General features: G+C 43.1%; 1 protein-coding gene across 1 annotated transcript in view; it reads left to right on the top strand.

Moving 5' to 3' along the window:
* The first annotated feature begins 12,431 nt into the window (after positions 1 to 12,431).
* drd2b (dopamine receptor D2b) overlaps positions 12,432 to 20,705 on the top strand; it is a 139,782-nt gene continuing 131,508 nt past the window's right edge. The window contains exon 1 of the mRNA XM_052093790.1: positions 12,432 to 12,689. The gene's annotated coding sequence lies outside the window, so the exon portion shown is untranslated. The remainder of the gene's footprint in view (positions 12,690 to 20,705) is intronic.

Raw genomic sequence — 20,705 nt, 5'->3', positions numbered from 1 at the left:
ATGTGTTAAAGCTTTATACTTATGTCTTATCTGACCCTGATGTCTTATCAGCCAACATGATGATCACGCAGGAAGTTCTGAATGTTTTCCACCTAAAGTCAGACCTAATGTGCCAAATTCCAGACAAGCATGAATGTTTATGTCCTGAAAAGTGTGCATGCTGTGCCTTTGATATCACATCCATTCAAAGAAGTAAGTGAAATAATGTTGTTTTGGTCTCTGGGTACTATTACTGTATAGGTTTTGGTTGGGGTGTGGGTATTTCCTGTTTCAGGGGTTTCTTTCAGGAAGTAGAGGCAATTTATGGTGGAATTATTATGTGTACAGCACTTTTAAAGAAAAACAGAATGACCTGAGCCAAATCAGAAAAGGAAGCACTTGCCAGCATCCAAGTTTCATGACATGTAAGCAACAACATCTTTGTAGTTGTCATTGTTTTTTAAAGAACACATTTAGTAAATTACTTATTCTTCCTTTTAATGTGTGATGGCTTACACTTACCATGTCTATAAATATACTAGTTCTTCTTACTGTACTTGTTTTTCTACCTATTATTACTTTAACTGCAGTATAGTTATTAATAATAATTGTAATTGTAAGAAGGGTTCTATTCAAAGTATCTTTGACAAAAGAGAACATAAATGTAAACAATTGACAATATACAGTAGGCTCATTTGACCTATTATTGTGCCTTTTATAAAAATATTAACATGCATCCAATATAAGTAGTACACAAGAATACCTAAAACCTGGAGAGGAATATTCCCATTAATCTCAAATGTAGTTGCTTTGGCTGGCTCAGGCATTTTGTTTATTTATTTTTTAAGCCAAAAGCCAAATCTCAAAAATCTGTTATGTTTTGTTTTTTTGGTAAATACCATCCACAAGATTACATTTTAGTATTACTGTAATGAAATTTAGCAACACTAAATGTACTCTATACACTATGTTCTGTAAACTTTTGTCACAAAAACAATGAAACAATGAAAACCACAATAAACGTGACAGAATAATACATGTTTTGAACAGATCAATTTACAGTAAACATCACAAATAAACTAGAAACACCATAATTTATATTTGTTGATTACAAAGTGATGAAAAGCAGCATTTTTCATTTGTAATATTTATTATAACATTTATTTTAATATCTCTGCAATAAAAATTACAAAAAATGCCATTATTATTATATATAATGCAAAAAAGTATTATTTATTTATAGATACTTATAGTAATAATTAAACTCATTATGTTATTGATAATATTGTGCACAGTCAAGTTCAAAATAACAGATTTGTACCGCTTAATAGAATAAAATAGTTCACCCCTTAAAAATATTATTCTGTCATACTTTAATCACCCTCATGTGGTCCAAACCAAAAGGAGATGTTTTAATTAATATCTTGTTCTGCCTTTATATTGCAATGGTAGTGGATAGTGCCTCACATTAAAGCTTAAAAAAGGAACCAAATGTATCATGAAAGTAGTCCATAAGGCTTGTGTGTCATATTTCAAGTCTCCCAAGGCATAATTTTATCGAGCTTTTATAATGAAACAATTTTTTATTTAAAAAACAAAAATATTATCATACTTTTGCATCCTTTAAAAAGAGTTAAAGTGAAGCACTATAAACTGTGTTTGTATTGAAATTACAAAACATCTTTAAAACATCTTTTACACATTTTCAATTTTGGAACAACATGAGGGTGAGTAAATGATGACAGAATGTGCATTTGTGGGTGAACTATTCCTCTAATATTGGTTAATTTACAGAAAATGTAAAACCTCAAACACATGCACATACACATTTTGTCATTGAAGTCCTTAAATGTATTCACACTTCAACAATCGAAAGTTCCCTATATCCTCAAGTTCTTACTTACTATACATGTCTAACATCTGTTTTTATTGAGTAGCGTCAGCAGTTCTGAAACCGTTTTTACTGCCCACATGTGTGGGTTACACATTTTTAATAAAGTTTTTATTTTATTTCCAATTTCACCTTTCAATTTAGTTTAGATTTGTTATTTTTCACTCTATGACTGTTAGTTATTTTGGTGACACTTTACAATAGTCTAAACGTAACATAATATACAATTTATATTAACATCTAAAGTGAGAATTACTAGTATGTATACAAATCTCTATCTGGTCTCGCTCCTCAATATCTCTGAGACCTTCTTGTCCCCTACTCTCCTACTAGAGTCAGCTGACCAGCTTCTGCTGAAAGTTACTCATTGTTGCAACAAATTAGAGGACGATCGTGCATTCGCTATTATAGGCCCCGAACTCCGGAACAAGCTTGCACTTCATATCAAGACAGCTCCGACACTCTGCCTTTTTAAATCTGCTTTAAAAACACATTTTTATTAATTAGCTTTTGAATAAATTGTAATTATGGGTATAGATTTTAGGCTTAGGTATTTATTAGTATTCATATAAGAGTATATTATGCTGTGATTGAAATGTTTATTTTAAAACTCCTGTTATAAATGTGCTCGATAATAAAGGTTGAGTTGAGTAATTTGAATGAATTTCCTATTACCTATTTAATTAATGAAACTAACATATTTTGTTTTTCAACTAAACTTATCAAAACAACTGTACAACTCAAGTATGGAACATTAATACTTCTTTTCTGTGTTTTCAAGACAAATCTATTCTGTTTACTTGCATAAACTGCCGAATGTTGATGTGTGAGTTTGCTGCCAGCTGGTTCAGCATCAAATAGCTGTAGAGTAAAATGTGGACAATTTCCTCTTTCAAGCCCTACTGTTGCATGAACATTTGCTTTCACCACACCCCCTTTAGACAGCAATACCTTCGATTAAGTGTTTATAAGAAAATCTAATTCATAGATGTACAACAAATCTACATAATATCATGTGTAAAGCCACAATTGGCGCCAAGGTAAAAAAGTGACGAGTACATTATTATGTTTTGTGATTGTCCTGACAAAGTTACAAAGTTTGTTTCTTGTACTAACAACTATGTGGTATTTACAAATTATTATCTGCATGTACCTCTCTCTAGTCAAAAATGACCTGAATGCAATAGGATGGTTAAGTGTTAAATTTCTTTGTTTAAGTGTTACATTTTTTAGGGCGTCTAGTGTTATTGCTATCTAGTGGCATTTTTATGTTTAATGAAGGCAAGTTCTAAAGGTTTAAAATTGTGTACCACACTGTTTATCAAAAATGAAAACTACATTTAATTTGTGGTTTATTTTATTTTGCTCATAAAAATGTATTTTATATTAGCTTTATTTTCATTTCAGCTCATGACAAAACAATTTTTTAATTTAGTTTTCATTTAAGTTTTAATAAAAAATAATAACACAGCCATGTACATCTATTTACATTCTGTAGAAAGACTAATATTAATAATAGCATACAGTATTGCTGTTAAGAGTCTAAATGGATGTATATCATGTGGGGAACAAACATGCTTTATTGATTGAGAAGGTTTTCAGTAGCCAAGTTTCATGTATGTGTGGATGGGAAAACATGATTATCTGTTTCTGAGGTTTTCTCAGAATTCAATAATAGTCGTTTTCAGTACTACAGCTGTCACGAACCCCGCTCCCTCGCTCCGCCCCCTCGAGCTTCCACGCTCGTTCCGCCCCCTCGAGCTCCCACGCTCGTTCCGCCCCCTCGAGCTCGCACACTCTTTTTGCTCGCTCGAGCCCTCACGCCCACTTTGCTACTACTCGCTCACATGCTCGTAGGCAATCTCCCTTCCTCGAGTTTCTCACGCGTTTCCAATCCCCCAGAACATTATGACCACCTGCACTCGCGTCATCTGCACTCCTGCACATTAGTTTCACCTGCACTCGTCTCATCACCTTTCATTGTTTACACCTGCACCTTCCCCTATAAATACCACAGCCCTTTCGTCTCACGGTTGTTGGTTATTGTATTTAGTTTCCCGTGTCTTTGCCCCCGCTAGTCTCGTCTAGTTTTGATCTCCTCTTGTCCTCCTCTTAGCTTGCCAGCTCCCCTTGTTCCCCTGTCTTCGATCCCGTCTAGTTGTGCTTGTTTCCCGGCTTCGACCTCCCGCTCTCGTTCACCACTCTCTCCCGGATTTGCACCTTTACTCTACGTTGATTCCCCGTATTTTTGACCCCACGCTCCCCTTGACTACTCTTAACTGGTTTTGCCCTTGTTTTGTACTGTTGCCTGCTTTTATTGTAATAAAGCAGTTTTTTCTCCGACATTGTGACTGTCTCTACTTGTATTCGCTACAGAATAACCAACCTCACCGTAGACAGTCACAATGGAAACCGCTGAGGATTTCCGCAGCTCATTAGAGCGGGACAGCAGATACAGGAGATCCTGCAGACGGTACGTGCGATTTCTAATCAGTTTTTACCTGTTCCGCCTGCGCCTGTCCCTGTGTCTGTTGATGTTCCCACTGTATTTCCCAGCGCCGCGAGCTTTCAAACCCCGGAGCGGTTTGACGGTTCGTCGGACGCTCGCCTAGGGGTTTTGATGCAGGACAGCGTATATAGTACGAGAGACCCTACCCTTCATGTTATGGACCCAGTGGCCCAGCTCTTGGTTCTTCGTCAGGGGAACCAACCCATTGAGGCTGAGATTTTTGTGCCCTGGCTAACCAGGTGAATTTTGATGAGGTGGCTCTAAAAGACATTTTTCAATTTGGACTGAATGAGCCAGCCTCATCATTCATGCCTGGTTGTCGCTGCTCTCTCAACCTGGCTCAGTTTATTGACCTCGCCCTACTGTACGCTGGTTCCTCGTTTACTGTGGGGGAGGCAGAAACTGAACCAGCGTTCCATACCACGGCCCCCGTCTTGAAGCCTACCACGGCCCCCGTCTTGAAGCCTACCAGGGCCCCCGTCTTGAAGCCTACCACGGCCCCTGTCTTGAAGCCTACCACGGCCCCCGTCTTGAAGCCTACCACGGCCCCCGTCTTGAAAACTACCACGGCCCCCGTCTCGAAGCCTGACACGGCCCTAGCCCCGAAGCCTGACACGGCCCCAGTCCCGAAGCCTGACACGGCCCCAGTCCCGAGGCCTGACACGGCCCCGGTCCCGAAGCCTGTCACGGCCCTAGTCCCGAAGCCTGTCACGGCCCTAGTCCCGAAGCCTGTCACGGCCCTAGTCCCGAAGCCTGTCACGGCCCTAGCCCCGAAGCCTTACACGGCCCTAGCCCCGAAGCCTGACACGGCCCCAGTCCCGAAGCCTGACACGGCCCCAGTCCCGAGGCCTGTCACGGCCCCAGTCCCGAAGCCTGGCACGGCCAGCGAGTCAGCGCCCATGCCCGCCACGGCCAGCGAGTCAGCGCCCATGCCCGCCACAGCCAACGAGCCAGCGCCCATGCCCGCCACGGCCAACGAGCCAGCGCCCATGTCCGCCACGGTCGGCGAGCCAGCGCCTGCAGCCTCGACCGCCCCAGAGCCAGCGCCTGTAGCCTCGACCGTCCCCATGGCCACGTCCCCTGTTGGCCGAAGACATAAGAGAAGGAAGAGGGCCCCTTCTCCCCAGTCTCGTCTTGTGCTCAAGACCGCAGAGGTTCCCCCAGAGTCTTCCACGGCTCTGCCGGGTTCTGCTCCACCCCAGAGTCTTCCACGGCTCTGCCGGGTTCTGCTCCGCCCCAGAGTCTTCCACGGCGCTGCCAGCCTCTGCTCCGCTCTCAGAGTCTTCCACGGCTCTGCCAGCCTCTGCTCGCCCCTCAGAGCCCTCGCGGCCTCCGCCTCTCGAGTCTCCCAAGGCTCCTCCTCCCAAGCCTCCCAGGGCTCCTCTCAAGCCTCCCAGGGCTCTTCCTCTCGAGCCTCCTAAGGCTCCTCCTCTCGAGCCTCCCAGAGCTCTACCTCCCAAGCCCCCCAGGGTTCTGCCTTTCAAGTCTCTCGAGCCTCCCAGAGCTCTACCCCTCGAGCCTCCCAGAGCTCTGCCTCTCAGGGCTTCTCCTCCCGAGTCTTTCAAGGCTCCGCCTCACGAGCCTCCCAAGGCTCCTCCTCCCAAGCCTCCCAGGGCTCCTCCTCTCGAGCCTCTCAGGGCTTCTCCTCTCGAGTCTTTCAGGGCTCCCCCTCCCAAGCCTCTCAGGGATTCTCCTCTTGAGTCTTTCAGGGCTCCACCCCTCAAGCCTCTCACGGCTTCGCCTCTCGAGTCTCTCAGGGCTCCCCCCCTCAAGCCTCTCAGGGCTTCCCCTCTCGAGTCTTTCAGGGCTCCTCCTCCCCTCGAGCCTCTCAGGGCTCCGTCCCTCGAGTCTTTCATGGCTCCACCCCTCAAGCCTCTCACGGCTTCGCCTCTCGAGTCTCTCAGGGCTCCTCCTCCCCTCGAGCCTCTCAGGGCTCCGTCCCTCGAGTCTTTCATGGCTCCACCCCTCAAGCCTCTCACGGCTTCGCCTCTCGAGTCTCTCAGGGCTCCTCCCCCTCTCAAGCCTCTCAGGGCTTCCCCTCTCGAGTCTCTCAGGGCTCCTCCTCCCCTCAAGCCTCTCAGGGCTTCTCCTCTCGAGTCTTTCAGGGCTCCACCCCCTTCCAAGCCTCTCAGGGCTTCGTCTCTCGAGTCTTCCAGGGCTCCTCCTCCCGAGCCTCTCGGGGCTCCGTCTCTTGAGTCTTTCATGGCTCCCCCCTCGAGCCTCTCGAGCCTTCCAGGGCCCCACCTCTAGAGCCTCTCGAGTCTTCCACAACCTTTTTCCCCGAGCCTCTCACGGCTCTACTCCCAGAGACTCCAGAGCTTCCTACGGCTCCGCCTCCCGAGCCTCCTACGGCTCCCCCTCCAGAGCCTCCCACAGCTCCACCTCCCGAGCCCCTCACGGCTCTGCTCCCAAAGACTCCAGAGCTTTCTATGGCTCTGCCTCTCGGGCCTCCTACGGCTCTACTCCCGAGACTACAGAGCCTGCCAGGTCGTCGCCTCGGGGACCTCACACAGCGCCACCTCCATTGGCTCCACCTCCTCAGCCTTCCAGGCCTTCCCCCTAAAGCCTCCTTCGGCTCCACCTCCAGAGCCTTTCAGGCCTTCGCCCCTAAAGCCTCCTTCGGCTCCACCTCCAGAGCCTTCCAGAACCCCACCTCCAGAGCCGCCTACAGTGCCGCCTCTGACGGCACCGCCTTTCACGGCTCAGCCCGGACTTCCTGACCCTCTCCCTGTCCTGTGGCCTCTTCCCTGGCCTCCGGACCCTATTCCTGTCCGGTGGTCACCTTCCAGACCCCCGGACCCAGTCCCTGTCCTCCAGTCGCCTTCCAGACCCCCTGACCCTGTCTCTGCCATACGGCTGCCCCCTAGATCTCCCGACCACCCGCCTGTCCGCTATATTCCCCCAGACCTTGCCTTGATACTGCCCATTGACCCCATGGACTGTCTCATTTCCCTCTGTGCCCCTTGGACTGCCCTCAATTTTGTTTGTGTGTTTTGTGGGTTGTCTGTTCAGGGTTTTTTGTTTGTTGGGTTCGTCCAGCACCACTTCCTCGCAACCGAGAGCGGCCGTCAGGAGCCGTCCGTTTTAGAGGGGGGAGTACTGTCACGAACCCCGCTCCCTCGCTCCGCCCCCTCGAGCTTCCACGCTCGTTCCGCCCCCTCGAGCTCCCACGCTCGTTCCGCCCCCTCGAGCTTGCGCGCTCTTTTTGCTCGCTCGAGCCCTCACGCCCACTTTGCTCCTACTCGCTTACATGCTCGTAGGCAATCTCCCTTCCTCGTGTTTCTCACGCGTTTCCAATCCCCCAGAACATTATGACCACCTGCACTTGCGTCATCTGCACTCCTGCACATTAGTTTCACCTGCACTCGTCTCATCACCATTCATTGTTTACACCTGCACCTTCCCCTATAAATACCACAGCCCTTTCGTCTCACGGTTGTTGGTTATTGTATTTAGTTTCCCGTGTCTTTTCCCCCGCTAGTCTCGTCTAGTTTTGATCTCCTCTTGTCCTCCTCTTAGCTTGCCAGCTCCCCTTGTTCCCCTGTCTTCGATCCCGTCTAGTTGTGCTTGTTTCCTGGCTTCGACCTCTAGCTCTCGTTCACCACTCTCTCCCGGATTTGCCCCTTTACTCTACGTTGATTCCCTGGCTTTTTGACCCCACGCTCCCCTTGACTACTCTTAACTGGTTTTGCCCTTGTTTTGTAATGTTGCCTGCTTTTATTGTAATAAAGCAGTTTTTTCTCCGACATTGTGACTGTCTCTACTTGTATTCGCTACAACAGCCAAAGATTAACGACAAGTTACTGTTGCTGACTGCTTTGAAATGGGAAAAAAGGATCAAGATAAATAGAATGTAATTCATCATGAAGACAGAAGAAATTATCATGGGAACGACTTCAGCATGGCAGTTCAAGTCCATATTGAATGCATTAATGAAATTTGTGTTTTTATCCCAACAACAGGAAATTAGGTTGGTGCTGCATTGAAATGCTATGTTAAGGCATTGATGGAACTAATGTATTAAATTGTTTTGTTGAGGTATGTGTGACTCTTTGGAGTATACATTTACAAATTAACTATGGCCTGTTGATTTTAAAGTCCTGCCCATTAGTCTCTGCATTTGTGCTGGTGAAATTTGGCCCATCTGCATGATGTGTCCTGTATGATAAAGATATGAAAAGACCAACAATTTATATATAAGTATTTAATATTTCACCTCTCAAAGTTGAATTAGTTGTTGCAGGCTAGTCATTTGTTTTATGAGGTATTCCACATAAGTACGTCTAAAAAATTATGTCAAAATAGTTTACCAAAAAATTATTTTTGGGGGGATTTTACTTCCTGTATTATTCTGCTGAAAGTTACTCGTTGTCGTAACAAATTGAAGGACGATCGTGCATTTGCTATTGTAGGCCCCAAACTCTGGAACAAGCTTCCACTTCATATCAGGACAGCTCCGACACTCAGCCTTTTTAAATCTGCTTTAAAAACGAATTTTTATTAATTAGCTTTTGAATAAATAATGTCAAAATAGTTCACCAAAAAATTTAAAATTGTGCGATTTTTCTTCCTGTATTGTTCAGAAATACTCTCTACTTCTCTTGATTTTAAAAAAAAAACTATTATTCTAGATGGTCTTGGGCTGCATTTTAATTCCTTGAGAGTTCATTCATGAACTGCCATACTGAAGTCGTGATAATACTTTTGTACATACGATGTATTATATTCTATTTAACTTCATCCTTCTTTTTTCCAATTTCAAAGCAGTCGGCAACAGTAATTGTACAGTAGTTAATCTCCAGCAGTACTCCTGAAGTTATTAAATTCTCACATTCAAGGAATAGTTCACTTAAAATGAAAATTCAGAAATTATTTACATCATGTCATTCGATACCTGATTTAATTTTTTCTTCCTCTGTGGAACATAAAAGGTCAATTTTTTAAGAATATTTTGTCCAATATTTTCCATATAAATGGAAGTCACTGAGAACAGGGGCTATCCAGCTCTTAAATGGCAAAAGCATCATAAAAATATAATAAAAGTGGTCCATACGACTCGTGTGCTACATTCCAAGTCTTCTGAAGCCATATATTAGAAATAGTATGAGGAGCAGATTGAAATTTAAGTAATTATCATTGAAATGTTTGTTCAGTCAGATTAGAGGACTGGAACTCTATTGTATAAATAAGATCATTATTATGAAAAATGAGGATAAACATGTGGGAGCACACTAATTTTTGCTGTTGTTTCATTGACTTATATAAGGGTGCTGTCCATGGTCCTGGAAATACCCAATATAAACTTGCTTGACCAAACTTAAGAACATGTCTGATCTGGAAGATATTTGTTTTAACCTCTTTAGGAAATAAGCAGGGACAAGTCCAGAAATGAAAATACAATAGATGGCTTCCCATGAGTAGCATTAACACTCTCTAAATTAAATGACATTGACTCTGTCTATCCAAAATTACCATGAACTTGCTTTCCACATTGTGCTGCGGAACAACCTTGAACAGTTTTAGCAGCTGACAGCAGTCTCATTTATCTTTTAATTTGATACAATACAAGGTTAATTTGTGAAGCTATTTTTCTCCACACACAACTGCACTCTTGGGATTTGGAGAAAGAGGAAATGTACCTACCAAAAAGTTACCAACCATAAGTTGATGTCAACTTTCAAGCTGCTGGAATCTGTTACAGCAGAGGGAATTTTCACCATGAATCCTCTGAAGCCATTTTTTTGTCATGTGGATATCATGCTGTAAATGTTTTTTATTTTGGCCTATTCCCAACTGGCTTAGTTAAAAAATGAAAATAGTCTTTGTACGTTTGGTATATATGACAGTTTCAGTATAATCTCCTGTAAGATAAAGTCACCAGCTTAAAATAACTAAGGATTCAAAAGAACCAGTGAATTCAAAATTGGGGTTTTATAGCTTTTAGGGCCATCTATATGATAATTCACTCCAAATCCATAGGAGTACATATGCAGATATATGCATTTAAAATGTGCAGTCTCTCTCTTCTGGGAAAATTGAAAATATATTGAAGATTTATGCTGAACTCACACTGTTCAGTATAACAGTCCTGAACTTTATACTGTCATTTTGTTCAATTAAATGTGCTTCAAAACGAGAATGTCCATCCCCTTAATACTACATACTTCTGACTAGCAATAGTTTCCAAGCTTCCAAAAGCACATAAAGGTGTGTATGTATGTCTTATTGGCTGTTTGAAGCAGTTTAGGAAGGTGTGGACACATCACATATGGGGGCATACTGCTGACTGAGAGGACTGTTTCAGTCTCTTAAGGCACAATAACTATGTGGTTCAAGAAGAGGACATTGAATTGGGGAGGCAGTTTTGTAAAAACAGCAATGATGACAATAATCTGCAATAAAAGAGCAATAATCTGGGAGGATACCTATCCTAAATTGTTATGCTGGCTTCATTTATTTCAAGAAAACAGATTATATTATGCTTGTAACACATTCCCATTTTCAACTAAAGGAAAACAAAAGTAGAGAAAGGGCTCTAGGGTTAAATGTAAAGATGCACTCAAAGATTTGCACTCACACAGATGGTTCAAATCTCTTTGTAATTTAAAACAGCCATTACCTAGGCTTCGTTTAGTGTGACAGATTACAGATAAAGTAGCTTCAAAAATTGCGTATAAATAGTATCAAACCATGGCATCTGCAATCAAATGCTAGACCTTTTCTAAGAACTAATTTCACTTTTTAGTCTTCTTTGCAATTGCTTCTAAACAACTGGCCCCAAGGTGATTTTAATGGATATATGAAGTCACTGTCTGTGTCCAAAACCTGATAAATGTTGCCTTTTCAGACAGTTTCCAGAGGTAAGGCATCAAGGTTAACCAGAATCCAATCTTTATGTGTGTGGTGTATGTATATATACTGTATATATTAGTCAATGAACCCAAGTAACTTATAAAAATGTACCTTGATGTAAAAAAGACATTTACATTTACATTTATGCATTTGGCAGACACTTTTATCCAAAGCGACTTACAGTGCACTTATTACAGGGACAATCCCCCCGGAGCAACCTGGAGTTAAGTGTCTTACTCAAGGACACAATGGTGGTGGCTGTGGGGATCGAACCAGCATCCTTCTGATCACCAGATTACCAGTTATGTGCTTAGACCACCACACCACCACCACTCCTGACAGATGCAACGTGTTTATTAAGGAGTTGCCAACATCATAAACCTGTTCATAAAAGTTCAATATGGTGTAATGGTCATAAGGCTTTTTTATGCTGCTAATGAGCATTAAGACCTGAATATGGTTCTTTAGCACCATCATGTTGACATCAATGTGACCAGGAAAGTGACAACACAAGTGAGTCAACACATAACAGTTATTAATAGGCTGTAAACACATAGTGGACTGTAGCAACATGGCATACTTCCTTCTTTAAATCTTGGTACAATAGTCTATATTTACTACATTGTGACATAAAAAATGAATTAGTGTATTTCATGTTTTTGATTAAAATATGTAGCCTATGAATAAGTGTCTTTATAAAGCATCTATAACATGTAAGTAAACACGTAATGGATGACATTTTCCATTTGTATGCATGTTGCTACAACTGCAGATATAGAATATGCAAGTAAAATATTTCAAATGCCATAGTAGATTATTTATAAGTCGTTAATGAACCATTTATAAACACTTAACAAACGGAAACTTCATGTTACGTGTTACCAGTGTATCTCCAAACACATTCCATGTCCACTGCGCAGATTCGACGATATTTTAATCTAGATCTCGTGTCTTCTGGTGGTTCTGTTCTGCTTGGAGTCGATCCGTTTTTCGATCCCTGGGCATTTCGACATTGTGCTTCTCTTGAATCCAGTCAACTCCGCCTTCTGCTACAGTACCTGCGCGAGCCGCTTTGAGTTAAAGTGCTACTTAATGTGAGGGTGAATCAAGCGGCGCTGTCCTCATAATTCGCGCCCTTCAGCTGACAGTAGGCACTGAATGTAACTATTTAAAAACTGGCTTTTAAAGTTAGATGGAGAAGTAGAAATCTAATACACTTTGGTTTCAATACAAGAGACGCAATTAGGCTACCCAGGTCAATTTAGTCGTGCATGTATCAAGTGATTTGTTTTCTTTTGGCTTCGTGAGTAGTTGGTGAAACGCAGACGGCTCTGGCAATACGAGCATGGGCAGTTTCCTTCTGAGGGAAAAAGGATGCTAAACAATAGGACGTTGTCGATATAAACGGAACAGAAGAACCTTGTGCAGCGCTCATTCCTAATATCCTATGGCTTGAAGGTGAGTTTAATGTTTCATATAAACTAATTAATTTTATTATGAATTTACTTTCGAGCGCACAACGTTATTTATTTATTTTTATGTATTTTTATAAGGAAAGTATGCTTCCCCTTTTCTACAAACATCAGAAGTTATTTAAGCAGTATAACTTTTGGCTACAATACATACAATTGCATTTTACTTGTTTCTGACTGGCTAACTAAATAGACAGCGCGTGGGCTCTCTACTGTATATTTACGTTTCGCTGAATAAGATAACTTGGCTTTTGAAAAAATATGTTTGAGTAAAAACATAACATTGTTTAATTCCTGAGAGAAAAAGAGACGTAATGTGATTGTACTGAGTGGTTTTCCAGATTCTGAATTCTGCAATGCATTGATTTATGACAAAACCATATCTTCTTCGTGTACTCATCCCTCTCAACATTAGCCACAAATAGTAATTTTTAGTTTATGCAAATTTGGAAGCTCAATCAGACCACAACAGAAACAAAGCCGACTAAAAACAAACTCTTTGAGCTTCTCAAATATTTGAAATGGATGCTGACGCTTGCATCCAAAGCTCTGTTTGAAGACAGCAAAGTATCTTGCCTAATCTTAGACTTGGCAAAGTGAGCCCATTGGCACACAAGAAGATAATCTGTTCTAAATCAGTTACATTCAGTCAATATGAGAGACAGTCCTTCAGATGTTCATGGCATTCTTATTGCTTCTTTGAGAAGCAACTATGCAAGATTGGAACATGTGAAATTTACTTGGTTTGACATCAGGAACTAAAAAGATGAAGATATAATGGTATTATATCTTGGTATAATACCTATTTAAGAATTTATAGAATGCCTTTTGATTCCATAAACTGTATGACCTATAGACTACCTATATTTGGAAAACTGAAAGTGACTAAAAATTAACTACTGTGTGTGGGAGACTTTCTCCCCCTGGGGTTTCTAGTGTGAAAAGGCGTGGCCCTGAGAACATTTTCTTGACATTTTCATGGAGGAAGAAGCAGACACTTCAGGCTGCCCTTTTGCTATTTAAAGGAGTCTGTTTTTAAGGTTTTGCTGAACCTTTTATCAACAACTTTTATAAAAGGACATTTTAAGAAATAATTGCAATCAAGAGAAATACAGTTTATGAACCGTAATTTTCAAGGACCTTATGACCAGAACGTCAACGTAGCGACTTTTTTTCCTGCATCATCAAGACGATTCCGTCACAGGCTCTGCAGTCTTCAGATTTATTGCTTGTTTAACTGCAGTATTTTTCATCATACTCATGGGTGTCATTTATGGGTGGGACATGTCCCTACCAATTTTTGCCTTTGCCATTTTTGTCCCCACCTCTTTGAAATAGCTTTCATCATGTAAGTGTCTAATGCTGAAGAAATATCTCAGCAGTGGCGTGCACAGAAAGGGGCAGAAGGGGACCATCTAAAGCATCTAAAAATATATATAATGATTAAATAATACAAAAAAATTAAGATTAAAATCTCTTAATCTCCCAATAACAGTAATAATGTGTCAATGTGAGATTTTCTTTCATTAAGGAAAATTAGGTGGAGATGCCTTTAACAGCAGGGGTTTGTTTCCCTTAAAACGACGTTACTCACTGCATACTACCATAGAACGGTGCATCATTGGAGAAATTGACTAGATAGTAATGACTGTTTCCCAAAACCGTAGTATCTAGATCGCACATCAGTCGTTCGAACTACGTTGGTTCATCAATAAAGAGCTGTCGTTAATGACGTAAGGGGTTCAGTAATAATCTGAATATAATCATAATTTAATGAAAACTCAAACCAAAACCATAAACAAACACATAATATGCATAATATGCATACTACCATAGAACGGTGCATCATTGGAGAAATTGACTAGATAGTAATGACTGTTTCCCAAAACCGTAGTATCTAGATCACACATCAGTCGTTCGAACTACGTTGGTTCAACAATAAATATTATGTGGACATGCTCGTAATTCTCTCTCTCTCGAACAATCGTCACCGGCCGCCTTTATCCCTCGCGCGCCTCATCAGGCCGATTGGGGACCGGGCACGCGATATTCCGACCCGGCCCCGCCCCCCTCCGCTCCACAATCAGCATCAAAGTAATCCAAACTCCAGCCAATCAAGTTATGTGTTGGTGGTTTGAGAATGTTCACCGGAACTACGGTTTCGAGATACACCCAATAATTCAACTATGTTGGTAATGATGGAAATTGCGACTATAGTTAACTATAGTGTACACAGAAATTCAACATGCCTTTCACATAAATTGTAATTGAAGGAGCTGTCTGATTCAGCCAAAACCAGTTTAGTTTTATTTAAACTAATAAGCCATTTGACTTATCGCTTTAAAAAAAGTAACATGGAATTACCATTTTTTGGACCTGTAGGCTACCATGGTAACCATTGAGAACCAAAAAATTACTATTATGATACCATAATTGTACCATGGTTCTACCACATTACTGCTGTAAGATCCTACATATTAATCACAGAATATGGTAAAACAATATTACATTAATATGAAAGGAAATTAAGTGAAAGTATAGTTCCCCTTCTGTCACTCACTCGAAGTTGTGTCAAATGAAGTGACACAAGGGGTCTTCCTGGGATGCCAAACGTACCTCTGAACCTGAGAAAAGGCCAATGTCAAGTTAGCAGACAGAATTTGCATGCCCCGCCCCGGACATACAGGTATAAAGGGAAGCGGGGCAGCGAGTGCAAGTCAGAATTTTTCTTTGGAGCCGAACGGTTGTGCAACAAGCAAACTGAAGTTCACTACTGTTTCACTCACCTCTGTCAGCGAGAAGCATTGCTTTTGGATCTACAGGTTCTCTCTCTCTACACGCTGTGCAGTCTACGCCTCTGGGCGCTTCGACAGTGCTTTTCACTGTTAAAAGAGTGTTCTCCTCCTAAAATAGTTTGATTTCTCTAAAAGAGTTTGAGTTTTCCACTCACAAAAAGCAATAAACAGCGGCGTTGAACGTCCTTTTCAGGACGCGTATTTTTCAAGATGCCTTTCCGCCCCTGTGTTGTTCCTGGATGTGGTCGATTTCTCTCCAAGACCGATGGCCACAGACGCTGCCTTGTGTGCCTGGGCAGCGATCACACTGAGGCGGCGTTCGTGGATGGCTCATGTACTCATTGCGAGAACATGACCATGGCAGCGTTGCAGCTGCGGTTCTCCTTCCTCAAGGTGAATGCCACTTCAGCCGCCCCCGTGTCGTTCCTTCTTCCCACGGTATTGAGGACGACCTGGCTGGCGATGAAGGCGATATGGGGATAATGACGGGCTCGGTTTCGCCTGGTAAATAGTGCATGACGAGCTCACGCGGTCGTGGAGGGCACTTTTACTGCCAGTAACCGACCCCTCCGCTCGTCCGCTCTCACTACCCTGGATGGCGTGGCAGTCCATGGGTACACGGAAGTCCCCCAGGTGGATAGGGCGGTTGCGATCCACCTGTGTCCCAAGAACACTGGCGGGAGCGCCCGGTACTCCCCTCCAGAGCCTGTAGGATGACGTCATCATTGACCTCCAAAGCCTAAAGTGCCACCTCTGCCCTGCATGCCATGGCTCTCCTGCAGGTCCATCAAGCCAAGGCACTTAAAGATCTGCACCTGGGTAGTCCCGACACCAACGTGCTGCTGGAACTGCGCTCTGACACCGACTCACTCTCAAAGCCACGAAGGTCACAGCGCAGCCACTTGGGCGGGCGATGGCCACCCTCATGGTCCAGGAGCGCCACCTCAGGATGAAAATTGTCGAGATGTGCAACGTTGACAATTCACGATTTCTCAACGCCCCCGTCTCCTAGCTTGGCCACTTTGGCGACACCGTCGACCACTTCGCCCAGCAGTTCTCGGCGTTGAAGAAGCAGAAGGAGGCGATTTCACACATCATGCCTCGGCGCCCAGCCAGCGTGCCCTGCGCCCCGCCTGCTCGCCAAGGGCGAGGTGTGTGCTCTCGTCATATGTCACAACTGGCCCGCCATCTCCTCCTTTGGAGTCAGCCGCAGGTTTCGCCCAGCGGAGAGTGGAGGCTCCATCCCCAGGTGGTCCAGCTGATATGGGACCAATTCAGCAAGGCACAGATAGATCTCTTTGCCTCCCAAGACCTCCCACTGCCCAATCTGGTGCTCCCTGACATGAGCTCCTCTCGGGAAAGATGCACTGGCACACAGCTGGCCCCGGGGGCTGCGCAAGTACGCATTTCCCCCAGAGAGCCTTCTTGCACCGGTGCTGTGCATGATCAGGGAGGACGAGGAACAGGTCATCCTGGTGGCCCCTTACTGGCCCACCTGGGCCTGTTTCTCGGATCTTACGCCCCTCACAACAGCACCTCCCTGGAAAAGTCCCCTGAGGAAGGACCTTCTTTCTCAGGGACGGGGCACCCTCTGGCACCAGCGCCCAGACCTCTGGAACCTCCACGTCTGGCCTCTGGACGGGATGCAGAAGATTTAGTGGATCTACCACCTGCAGTCCTAGACACGATCAACCAAGCCAGAGCTCCCTCCACCAGGCAACTTTACACCCTAAAGTGGCACTTGTTCGCAAATTGGTGTTCTTCCCGAGCCAAAGATCCGCAGAGTTGCGCAGTTTTGTCAGTGCTTTCATTTCTACAGGAGAGGCTGGAGGGGAGGCTGTCCCCTTCCACCTTGAAGGTGTATGTAGCTGCTATTGCAGCCCACCACGATGCAGTAGAAGGCAAGTCCCTAGGTAAGCTCGACTTGATTATAAGGTTCCTGAAAGGCGCCCGGAGACTGAACCCTCCCCGGCCTAGCCTATTCCCCTCCTGGGATCTCTCAGTGGTCCTCTCGGGCCTCCAGAGACCCCCCATCGAGCCACTTGATTCAGTTGAGCTCAAGGCCTTTTCCCTGAAGACGGCCCTCCTGATAGTCTCCATCAAGAGGTTTGGGGACCTGCATGCATTTTCTGTCAGCGACACCTGCCTGGAGTTTGGTCCGGCACATTCTCACGTTATCCTGAGGCCGCGACCGGGCTACATGCCCAAGGTGGCTACGACCCCCTTCAGGGACCAGGTCGTGAACCTGCAAGCGCTGCCCCGGGAGGAGGCAGACCCAGCCCTTTCTTTGCTGTGTCCGGTACTTGCTTTGCGTATCTATTTGGACCGCACGCAGAGCTTTAGATGTTCTGAGGAGCTCTTTGTCTGTTTCGGCAGATGGCGGAAAGGGAAATCCGTCTCCAAACAGATGTTAGCTCACTGGGTCATTGCTGCTATTTCTTTAGCATATCACACCCAGGCCGTGCCCACCCCCTTGCGGATTTGAGCACACTGGCACTGGCCCATGGCATCTCCTTAGCAGACATCTGCAAAGCAACGGGCTGGGCAACACCCAATACCTTTGCTAGATTTTACAATCTCAGGGTTGAGTCGGTCTCGTCCCATGTTTTGTCAGGTCCGATTCAGTAGATCTAAGTAATGCAGCACAACCGACTGGGTGGTCCGCTTGCACACAGTGCCCTTCACCAAGTTGATCCAGTGCTCCTTCTATCCCAGGTTAGCCACTAAGCGTCACTCCCTGGATGTTCTCCTCCCTAGCCTTCTGGCCTGCGAATTCAGCGGAGCAATGTGGAAATGTGAAATTTAACTATATGTTAAGTACTCATTACCAATAAATATTTTTATGTATAATCATAGACCCCTGCAAACAGAGTCTAGACATCATAAACGTTTCAGTCTGGACCAAATATGTTTCCAGTTTAGATCGGGAAATGTGCTTGCATTATGGATGTGACAAAATGAACCGACCAAACACTTGGTAATTGCACAATCTATTTTTCAATTTTTCAAATGCACAATCTAGAAATAATTATAGCCACAGAATGTAGATGGTTTGGCACTCCTAAGAACATGTAAAATCTTATTTTTGTTCATTGTTGTTTAATTTTTTTGTCATTTATTTTTTTGTCAGAAAAAACAGTGTAACGGATGTGACATCTCTTTGTTATGGGTGTGACAGTTGTGAAAGCAACACTTACATCATGATAGGAAACCATCCAAAATGCTTTGAAATCTACAGACTTTGACCTCTGAGATATATTTTATTACATTATAATATCCATCAAGACTGCATGAATTGAAATTAGATTGAAATCGCAGTTTTTCCATGGTATGGTTTGACATTTTCATGGAATTTCCCATGACTCCTTAGATCTTTTCTCATGGGAACTTGGTTCCAGAGACAACACTGTGGGCAGATTCACTAAAGAGTTTTCTTATTCAAAAGAGAGTGTTATTCACTACTACACGCAATCATGTTTAGCGGGTGCAATCAGTGCTGAAATTGTGCTGCATCTTCAATATTTAAGTCATTGTCATTCCTTCCCACAAACACGCCTATTTTCTATGTAAATTTGACTCATTAAAGATTGAGCTTCATTCACAAAACTCCATGCAATTTTCCCTGCGGGATTTACATCGTGCTTTTACCGCAAAATAAAAGTGTTTTCTTTTTTTAGAGATATGATTTTGAACATTTTCAACCAACCATTTCAGCAGTAATTAATCAAATACTCATCAAATTATGTTAAAGAGGGTTATAACTTGGCATATATCCCAATGCACTGTGTCGTCAAGTGCACGTTCTGCATGTTTAAGAGATGATCCATGTGTCTGGATCAAATTGATCCAGCAGTCCCAGCAGGGTGGGTCAAATACATTGGTCATCCTCGGCTATATTGTGCTCAGAATCGGAGTGGAAGATCAGAATTGTGCATGCAAATTGCATTTAGTATCTATTTTGTGAATACGTTCGCCTGATCTGCAAAATTCCTTTTTTCAAAATTGGAGCTTTTAACGGGGGCAATTCATTCTTAGTGAATCTGCCCGAGTGTGTTTACATGCACTTTAAAAGTTTGATTTAAAAATGTTAAGCATTATGAGATTAACATCGTAATATATTGAGAATAAAGTCAAACTGACCAGAAACAGAATGTCATTATCACAGTGAAAGAATGCCAAGCCAGCAACTTTATCAATGCAAGAAATGAATGTGGATGATTTAGTTAAATCATATTTAATTTAGGATTTAGCAACAAAGAAATCCTTTGTCATCTTTTGGCACATCAGCACAAAGTTATTATTGGGATCCGGACAATGTAGCGGTTATGAATTGAATTTATTCTGCAAAAAGAACTAGACAGACGTTCGCACATTCCCACTGGGCATGGGAGATTCTTGGACTGTGTTTCCTGAAGCTCTAAGTTGAATGTAAGTAGCACTTAAATTGTACTTACTACTGCACGTTTCCCAAAAGCATTGTTATTGTTAAGATGCACCTAAAAACGCTTGTAAATTAACTAGAGCTATGATCCGCTCTTTAAGTCCATAAATTACTACATGTATTGTTCTCGTATCTTTCACAGTTTATCAGATACAAAGGGACAATTAATAAAGTATATTCATATATTTTGATCATTGGAAATCCATTTTACACGGTTTCAGAGGATAAAAAAGTGTTGAAGAAATTGCATTGAAATCAATAGGCAGCCTCTGCAGTCTGCCTGAAAAGTGTAAATTAGGTCTAAAGATAGATCTAAATTACATGACACATAATACAGTATAACGTTTCATTGGCATTCTTTGATAAGCATAATTGCAATGGTAACAGAAAGATATGTTCTTATTGAACAGAATTACTTAGAAGACCTATGCAGTTTAAAATTAAAATAGGCCAAAACAAATTATTACAGTATGGTTAACAAAGGAGGGTGAGAGTGTGCAATGAGTGATTAATTCTCCCTCTTCCTCCTCCATCCAATGGATGATTCAAATAGTCCTAGTCTGTTTACATGGCAATCACAAATCGCATGCGGCATAATGGCAGTAAGGCTACAACCCCCAACCCCCCTCACCCACATTTTTCACACAATTGCCGCTTTACGTGTTTTCCCGGAGACACGCTCCTGTTAAATTTTTCTGAACAAACTGCGCATCAGAGACGCGCATCGACAGCTATTCTGTCATCTTTTCTTCAAGCACGTGTCTTT

The sequence above is a fragment of the Xyrauchen texanus genome, chromosome 3 (genome assembly GCF_025860055.1).
Source record: "Xyrauchen texanus isolate HMW12.3.18 chromosome 3, RBS_HiC_50CHRs, whole genome shotgun sequence".
In the NCBI taxonomy this organism is placed as follows: Eukaryota; Metazoa; Chordata; class Actinopteri; order Cypriniformes; family Catostomidae; genus Xyrauchen; species Xyrauchen texanus.
The sequence above is the reverse complement of the archived record's forward strand: the minus strand, read 5'-3'. Positions and strand labels throughout refer to the sequence as shown.